General features: G+C 51.5%; 1 non-coding gene across 1 annotated transcript in view; it reads right to left on the bottom strand.

Annotated features, from left to right (window-relative positions):
* LOC124572253 overlaps positions 1-1,611 on the bottom strand; it is a 1,910-nt gene extending 299 nt beyond the window's left edge. The window contains exon 1 of the ribosomal RNA XR_006972006.1: positions 1-1,611. This exon is cut by the window's left edge and continues 299 nt beyond it. This is a non-coding gene — a ribosomal RNA (small subunit ribosomal RNA).
* Between the last annotated feature and the right edge of the window lie 5,889 nt (positions 1,612-7,500).

Below are 7,500 nucleotides of genomic sequence, written 5' to 3'. Positions count from 1 at the left end.
TTCGGCCTAGGAAGACACGCTGATTCCTTCAGTGTAGCGCGCGTGCGGCCCAGAACATCTAAGGGCATCACAGACCTGTTATTGCTCAATCTCGTGCGGCTAGAAGCCGCCTGTCCCTCTAAGAAGAAAAGTAATCGCTGACAGCACGAAGGATGTCACGCGACTAGTTAGCAGGCTAGAGTCTCGTTCGTTATCGGAATTAACCAGACAAATCGCTCCACCAACTAAGAACGGCCATGCACCACCACCCACCGAATCAAGAAAGAGCTATCAATCTGTCAATCCTTCCGGTGTCCGGGCCTGGTGAGGTTTCCCGTGTTGAGTCAAATTAAGCCGCAGGCTCCACTCCTGGTGGTGCCCTTCCGTCAATTCCTTTAAGTTTCAGCTTTGCAACCATACTTCCCCCGGAACCCAAAAGCTTTGGTTTCCCGGAGGCTGCCCGCCGAGTCATCGGAGGAACTGCGGCGGATCGCTGGCTGGCATCGTTTATGGTTAGAACTAGGGCGGTATCTGATCGCCTTCGAACCTCTAACTTTCGTTCTTGATTAATGAAAACATACTTGGCAAATGCTTTCGCTTCTGTTCGTCTTGCGACGATCCAAGAATTTCACCTCTAACGTCGCAATACGAATGCCCCCGCCTGTCCCTATTAATCATTACCTCGGGTTCCGAAAACCAACAAAATAGAACCGAGGTCCTATTCCATTATTCCATGCACACAGTATTCAGGCGGGCTTGCCTGCTTTAAGCACTCTAATTTGTTCAAAGTAAACGTGCCGGCCCACCGAGACACTCACTCAAGAGCACCCTGGTAGGATTGCAACGGGGTCCGCCTCGGGACGCACGAGCACGCACGAGGCGCGTCGCACGCCTTCAGCTCGCCCCACCGGCAGGACGTCCCACGATACATGCCAGTTAAACACCGACGGGCGGTGAACCAACAGCGTGGGACACAAATCCAACTACGAGCTTTTTAACCGCAACAACTTTAATATACGCTATTGGAGCTGGAATTACCGCGGCTGCTGGCACCAGACTTGCCCTCCAATAGATACTCGTTAAAGGATTTAAAGTGTACTCATTCCGATTACGGGGCCTCGGATGAGTCCCGTATCGTTATTTTTCGTCACTACCTCCCCGTGCCGGGAGTGGGTAATTTGCGCGCCTGCTGCCTTCCTTGGATGTGGTAGCCGTTTCTCAGGCTCCCTCTCCGGAATCGAACCCTGATTCCCCGTTACCCGTTACAACCATGGTAGGCGCAGAACCTACCATCGACAGTTGATAAGGCAGACATTTGAAAGATGCGTCGCCGGTACGAGGACCGTGCGATCAGCCCAAAGTTATTCAGAGTCACCAAGGCAAACGGACCGGACGAGCCGACCGATTGGTTTTGATCTAATAAAAGCGTCCCTTCCATCTCTGGTCGGGACTCTGTTTGCATGTATTAGCTCTAGAATTACCACAGTTATCCAAGTAACGTGGGTACGATCTAAGGAACCATAACTGATTTAATGAGCCATTCGCGGTTTCACCTTAATGCGGCTTGTACTGAGACATGCATGGCTTAATCTTTGAGACAAGCATATGACTACTGGCAGGATCAACCAGGGAGCTGCGTCAACTAGAGCTGAGCAGCCGGCCGCCCGGGAGTGTGTCCCGGGGGCCCGCGCGAACACGCAAGCGTCCGCTCAATTATTCTGCAAACAGGAGGAGGCTGAGCTCCCCTGCACCATACACCTCGAAACCCTCTCAGGTCCCGGCGGCGCGCAGCGCCGTCCTAAGTACTTGGTCGGGTTCGAGAGAGGCGCAATCGCCCGGAGTTTGGCGAGTAGACGCTTTAGGTGCGACCACCCGTGCTCCCAACTGAGCTTGCCGCTGCCGACAGAGGCCCGGGAGCGTGCTGTCGTGGCATTGCCGGCGGGAGACAACACGCGCCACCTACGGTGACCGGCAGCTCCAACGCCAGCGCCACAGAAGGACAAAAGCCCCACTTGGGTGCCGAAGCGAACTCTCCCAGCACAGCGCACGCGCCAACACGTCCGCACAGCTGCGATACAAACCACCTGCGAGAACCGCAGAGGCGACCGAGCAGCAGACGGCGTCGCGGCGCCGAGCGCCGGGCGGCGGCGCATCCTCAGCGCACACAGTCCTCAATCGGACCAGCACACTGCAGATGTCCACCGCGCTTCGCACCGGGCCCGCGAGGACCTACTTTGGCCGCACGGCGCCGCGTGCAGGGTGCGCCGGCGCGCAGCTGCGCCGCCTGCCGCCTCCGTCGGCCGGCGCGCCTGCCACTGGCCGCCCCCACCAGCCGGCTGTAGCGCGTGCGCCCACGCACCGCGCGGCCAGCACGCCGGGAGGCCCCCCCTCACCGGCCGGGGACGGTCCCACCCAGCCACCGCCGCGTATCGCTTCACACCCAGATGCCATTCACGTTCGTGGGCATGGTGGGTATCGCTGGAACAACCGGTTGGTAGCTCAACCGATCGTCGCCATCACTGATTCACCTCTAGCGAGAACAACCGCACCACAACGGTTTACCAGTTGTTCATTTGCGTAACGTCACCAGCAAACGTAGGCGTCCATCGCCATTTGCAAATTCAACGATTGTTGCATGCCTGTGTCAGGTGTCACGACACACTATGTCTGCCCACATACACGCAACAACATGTGCACGCTTCGCGAACACGTGGAAGGTGGCCCCCGTACGTATGCGATGTCCATTGCGCGAACGACTGTCAACCGGCCTCTGTCGCATGTCGCAGATGTGGAACGCAGTGCACCATGCTATCACGGTGTGTGAGAAGAGACGACTACGTCTGACAACACGCGCCACTACATCAACAGACGGCTCATGCTGATCGCCATCCAGGGCATACCACACTGCAATCCAGCTCTTATAGGGAGACGACACGTAGCTGAGTGCACAACATTTGGACCGCATGGTTCGCCGTTGTTGGCGCAGTCGTTGTACGGTCACATGTACCACGATGTATCATTCAGTACATGAGGACCAATGTGCAGTACAGTGTGTGATTTGGACGTACAACATCAGCGGACAGTTGACACAGGCCGTACCACAGCGTAGGCTAAGTGCTTCGCCATGCAAATGCCAATGAACAACTGCAAATGCCAATGAACAACTGCAAAGGGCATTGAGCATGTACGTCCTGCTGCCATCCACATTACAGTGTATAGCTGCAAGGTGTTTAACATGAAGCGATACACTGGGGACCGGGCAGTGCGAGTAGCAAACTATATTGCGGGGGTTGCAGTTAGGCAACACTACACTAATTTAACGCGTCGTATGACAATTACAGAGCAGGTTAAGGCCCAACGTGTGTTGGGTTAAGGCCCAACGTGTGTTGGGTTAAGGCCCAACGTGTGTTGGGTTAAGGCCCAACGTGTGTTGGGTTAAGGCCCAACGTGTGTTGGGTTAAGGCCCAACGTGTGTTGGGTTAAGGCCCAACGTGTGTTGGGTTAAGGCCCAACGTGTGTTGGGTTAAGGCCCAACGTGTGTTGGGTTAAGGCCCAACGTGTGTTGGGTTAAGGCCCAACGTGTGATGGGTTAAGGCCCAACGTGTGTTGGGTTAAGGCCCAACGTGTGTTGGGTTAAGGCCCAACGTGTGTTACGTTACGGCGCAACGTGGGTTACGTTACGGCGCAACGTGGGTTGCGTTACGGCGCAACGTAGGTTACGTTACGGCGCAACGTAGGTTACGTTAAGGCGCAACGTAGGTTACGTTAAGGCGCAACGTAGGTTACGTTAAGGCGCAACGTAGGTTACGTTAAGGCGCAACGTAGGTTACGTTAAGGCGCAACGTAGGTTACATTAAGGCGCAATATAGGTTACATTAAGGCGCAATATAGGTTACGTTAAGGCGCAATATAGGTTACGTTAAGGCGCAATATAGGTTAGGTTAAGGCGCAATATAGGTTACGTTAAGGCGCAATATAGGTTACGTTAAGGCGCAATATAGGTTACGTTAAGGCGCAATATAGGTTACGTTAAGGCGCAATATAGGTTACGTTAAGGCGCAATATAGGTTAGGTTAAGGCGCAATATAGGTTAGGTTAAGGCGCAATATAGGTTACGTTAAGGCGCAATATTGGTTAGGTTAAGGCGCAATATAGGTTAGGTTAAGGCGCAATATAGGTTAGGTTAAGGCGCAATATAGGTTAGGTTAAGGCGCAATATAGGTTACGTTAAGGCGCAATATAGGTTACGTTAAGGCGCAATATAGGTTACGTTAAGGCGCAATATAGGTTAGGTTAAGGCGCAATATAGGTTAGGTTAAGGCGCAATATAGGTTAGGTTAAGGCGCAATATAGGTTACGTTAAGGCGCAATATAGGTTAGGTTAAGGCGCAATATAGGTTAGGTTAAGGCGCAATATAGGTTAGGTTAAGGCGCAATATAGGTTAGGTTAAGGCGCAATATAGGTTAGGTTAAGGCGCAATATAGGTTAGGTTAAGGCGCAATATAGGTTACGTTAAGGCGCAATATAGGTTACGTTAAGGCGCAATATAGGTTAGGTTAAGGCGCAATATAGGTTACGTTAAGGCGCAATATAGGTTACGTTAAGGCGCAATACAGGTTACGTTAAGGCGCCATACAGGTTAGGTTAAGGCGCAATACAGGTTAGGTTAAGGCGCAATACAGGTTAGGTTAAGGCGCAATACAGGTTAGGTTAAGGCGCAATACAGGTTAGGTTAAGGCGCAATACAGGTTAGGTTAAGGCGCAATACAGGTTAGGTTAAGGCGCAATACAGGTTAGGTTAAGGCGCAATACAGGTTAGGTTAAGGCGCAATACAGGTTAGGTTAAGGCGCAATACAGGTTAGGTTAAGGCGCAATACAGGTTAGGTTAAGGCGCAATACAGGTTAGGTTAAGGCGCAATACAGGTTAGGTTAAGGCGCAATACAGGTTAGGTTAAGGCGCAATACAGGTTAGGTTAAGGCGCAATACAGGTTAGGTTAAGGCGCAATACAGGTTAGGTTAAGGCGCAATACAGGTTAGGTTAAGGCGCAATACAGGTTAGGTTAAGGCGCAATACAGGTTAGGTTAAGGCGCAATACAGGTTAGGTTAAGGCGCAATACAGGTTAGGTTAAGGCGCAATACAGGTTAGGTTAAGGCGCAATACAGGTTAGGTTAAGGCGCAATACAGGTTAGGTTAAGGCGCAATACAGGTTAGGTTAAGGTACGACATAGGTTAGGTTAAGGTACGACATAGGTTAGGTTAAGGTACGACATAGGTTAGGTTAAGGTACGACATAGGTTAGGTTACGGTACGACATAGGTTAGGTTACGGTACGACATAGGTTAGGTTACGGTACGACATAGGTTAGGTTACGGTACGACATAGGTTAGGTTACGGTACGACATAGGTTAGGTTACGGTACGACATAGGTTAGGTTACGGTACGACATAGGTTAGGTTACGGTACGACATAGGTTAGGTTACGGTACGACATAGGTTAGGTTACGGTACGACATAGGTTAGGTTACGGTACGACATAGGTTAGGTTACGGTACGACATAGGTTAGGTTACGGTACGACATAGGTTAGGTTACGGTACGACATAGGTTAGGTTACGGTACGACATAGGTTAGGTTACGGTACGACATAGGTTAGGTTACGGTACGACATAGGTTAGGTTACGGTACGACATAGGTTAGGTTACGGTACGACATAGGTTAGGTTACGGTACGACATAGGTTAGGTTACGGTACGATATAGGTTAGGTTACGGTACGATATAGGTTAGGTTACGGTACGACATAGGTTAGGTTACGGTACGACATAGGTTAGGTTACGGTACGACATAGGTTAGGTTACGGTACGATATAGGTTAGGTTACGGTACGATATAGGTTAGGTTACGGTACGATATAGGTTAGGTTACGGTACGATATAGGTTAGGTTACGGTACGATATAGGTTAGGTTACGGTACGATATAGGTTAGGTTACGGTACGATATAGGTTAGGTTACGGTACGATATAGGTTAGGTTACGGTACGATATAGGTTAGGTTACGGTACGATATAGGTTAGGTTACGGTACGATATAGGTTAGGTTACGGTACGATATAGGTTAGGTTACGGTACGATATAGGTTAGGTTACGGTACGATATAGGTTAGGTTACGGTACGATATAGGTTAGGTTAAGGTACACATTGTTGTAAGGAAAGGTTTAATGGGGGGCGGGGCGGCCGGTTTGTTGATTGTGATTATAGTAAGTGGATGCCTGCGGCATCATCTGATTTGCCACGTCAGGATGCACCTTTGGCTCATGACAGGCGGCGCTCTCATTCCATGCTTGTGGCAGACCTGTGTCTTTCATTCCTGCCATTGTTTGTGTGCTGTGAGAGGAGGCAGTATTGTGATGTTGGGTGCACCCCTGTGTAGGACATGTGTGGGTGTTGGTGGCTTGGCTGAGCAATGGTGGTTGTCGGGTGGGTGGGATATTCTGTTTTCTGAGTGGACCTCCCAGTCTGGTTATGACAGTGTGGATTGTCTAATGTGGCGGAGAGGATGCACTGGGTGTTGTTCCATGCTGGTGCTTACATATTGTCTGTGTGCGTGTTACAGGCAGAGAGTAGTGCGTGATAAGGGTGTGTGGCTGACGTGTGGTTGTGATTGTGAGCAGAGTCTTTCAGCATGTATACGGACAGTTGTATACATTATCTGTATTCTGATGGCTCTATCTATTACTAATCAGCGCCGTGTATACGTTTAATCCGGTTCCAGTCGAAACTGTTGTATCTCTGTACATTAGTGACACGGCGAGCCCGCTATGTAGTTACTCGTCTCGGCAGCTTCCACCGGTGTATGGCAAATGATTATAAGGAATCAGTCTAGTCGTCAATACCGATGGTGTGACGTCACATGTCTGGGGTGGGGGACGCTGCGCCCTTCCGGTGGGTCATGGCCTAGAAAGACTCTTCCCACGCAGGGGGGCGTGGACTGTCATTGACTCTTCCGAGTAATATACTTGCCGTACGTTTTTGCGACTGCGAGTGCAACGCTCACCGGTACCGACATGGATGGAGCGCCTCCTAGCTGACCGCTCAGCATCGGCATTCGTACAGAGAGCAACGCGATCGCGTCTCTAGCTCGTAACTGGTACAGCTCGCAGCTCATGTATAGGGACAGCGGGAATGTCGCATATTGGACGTACCTCTTCATGAAACGCATGTTATAGGGGTGGATTGCACATTGCGACTGCGGGAAAGGTCCGCCGTTCATCCGCTGGAGTTGCGAGTTGGGCGGTTGGAGTGGGGCGCAGGTGGAGTGATTGCCGGTCCACGATTTCGTGCGGCAGAGGCGCTGGCGTTGGGGTGCTGTGGTCGACAGAGGACGCAGGCTTTGTGGGTGGGGTCGAATGATGGGCACTGTGGGCCCATCGATGTCTTGGTCGGCTTGGCGTCTCATAGATGGCGGTATCGTCGTTGCAGGACGTCATGCCGCGGGAGACCTACAGATGGCGCTGTGTTTTGT

This window comes from Schistocerca americana, unplaced genomic scaffold, assembly GCF_021461395.2.
Source record: "Schistocerca americana isolate TAMUIC-IGC-003095 unplaced genomic scaffold, iqSchAmer2.1 HiC_scaffold_179, whole genome shotgun sequence".
NCBI classification, from domain to species: Eukaryota; Metazoa; Arthropoda; class Insecta; order Orthoptera; family Acrididae; genus Schistocerca; species Schistocerca americana.
The sequence above is the reverse complement of the archived record's forward strand: the minus strand, read 5'-3'. Positions and strand labels throughout refer to the sequence as shown.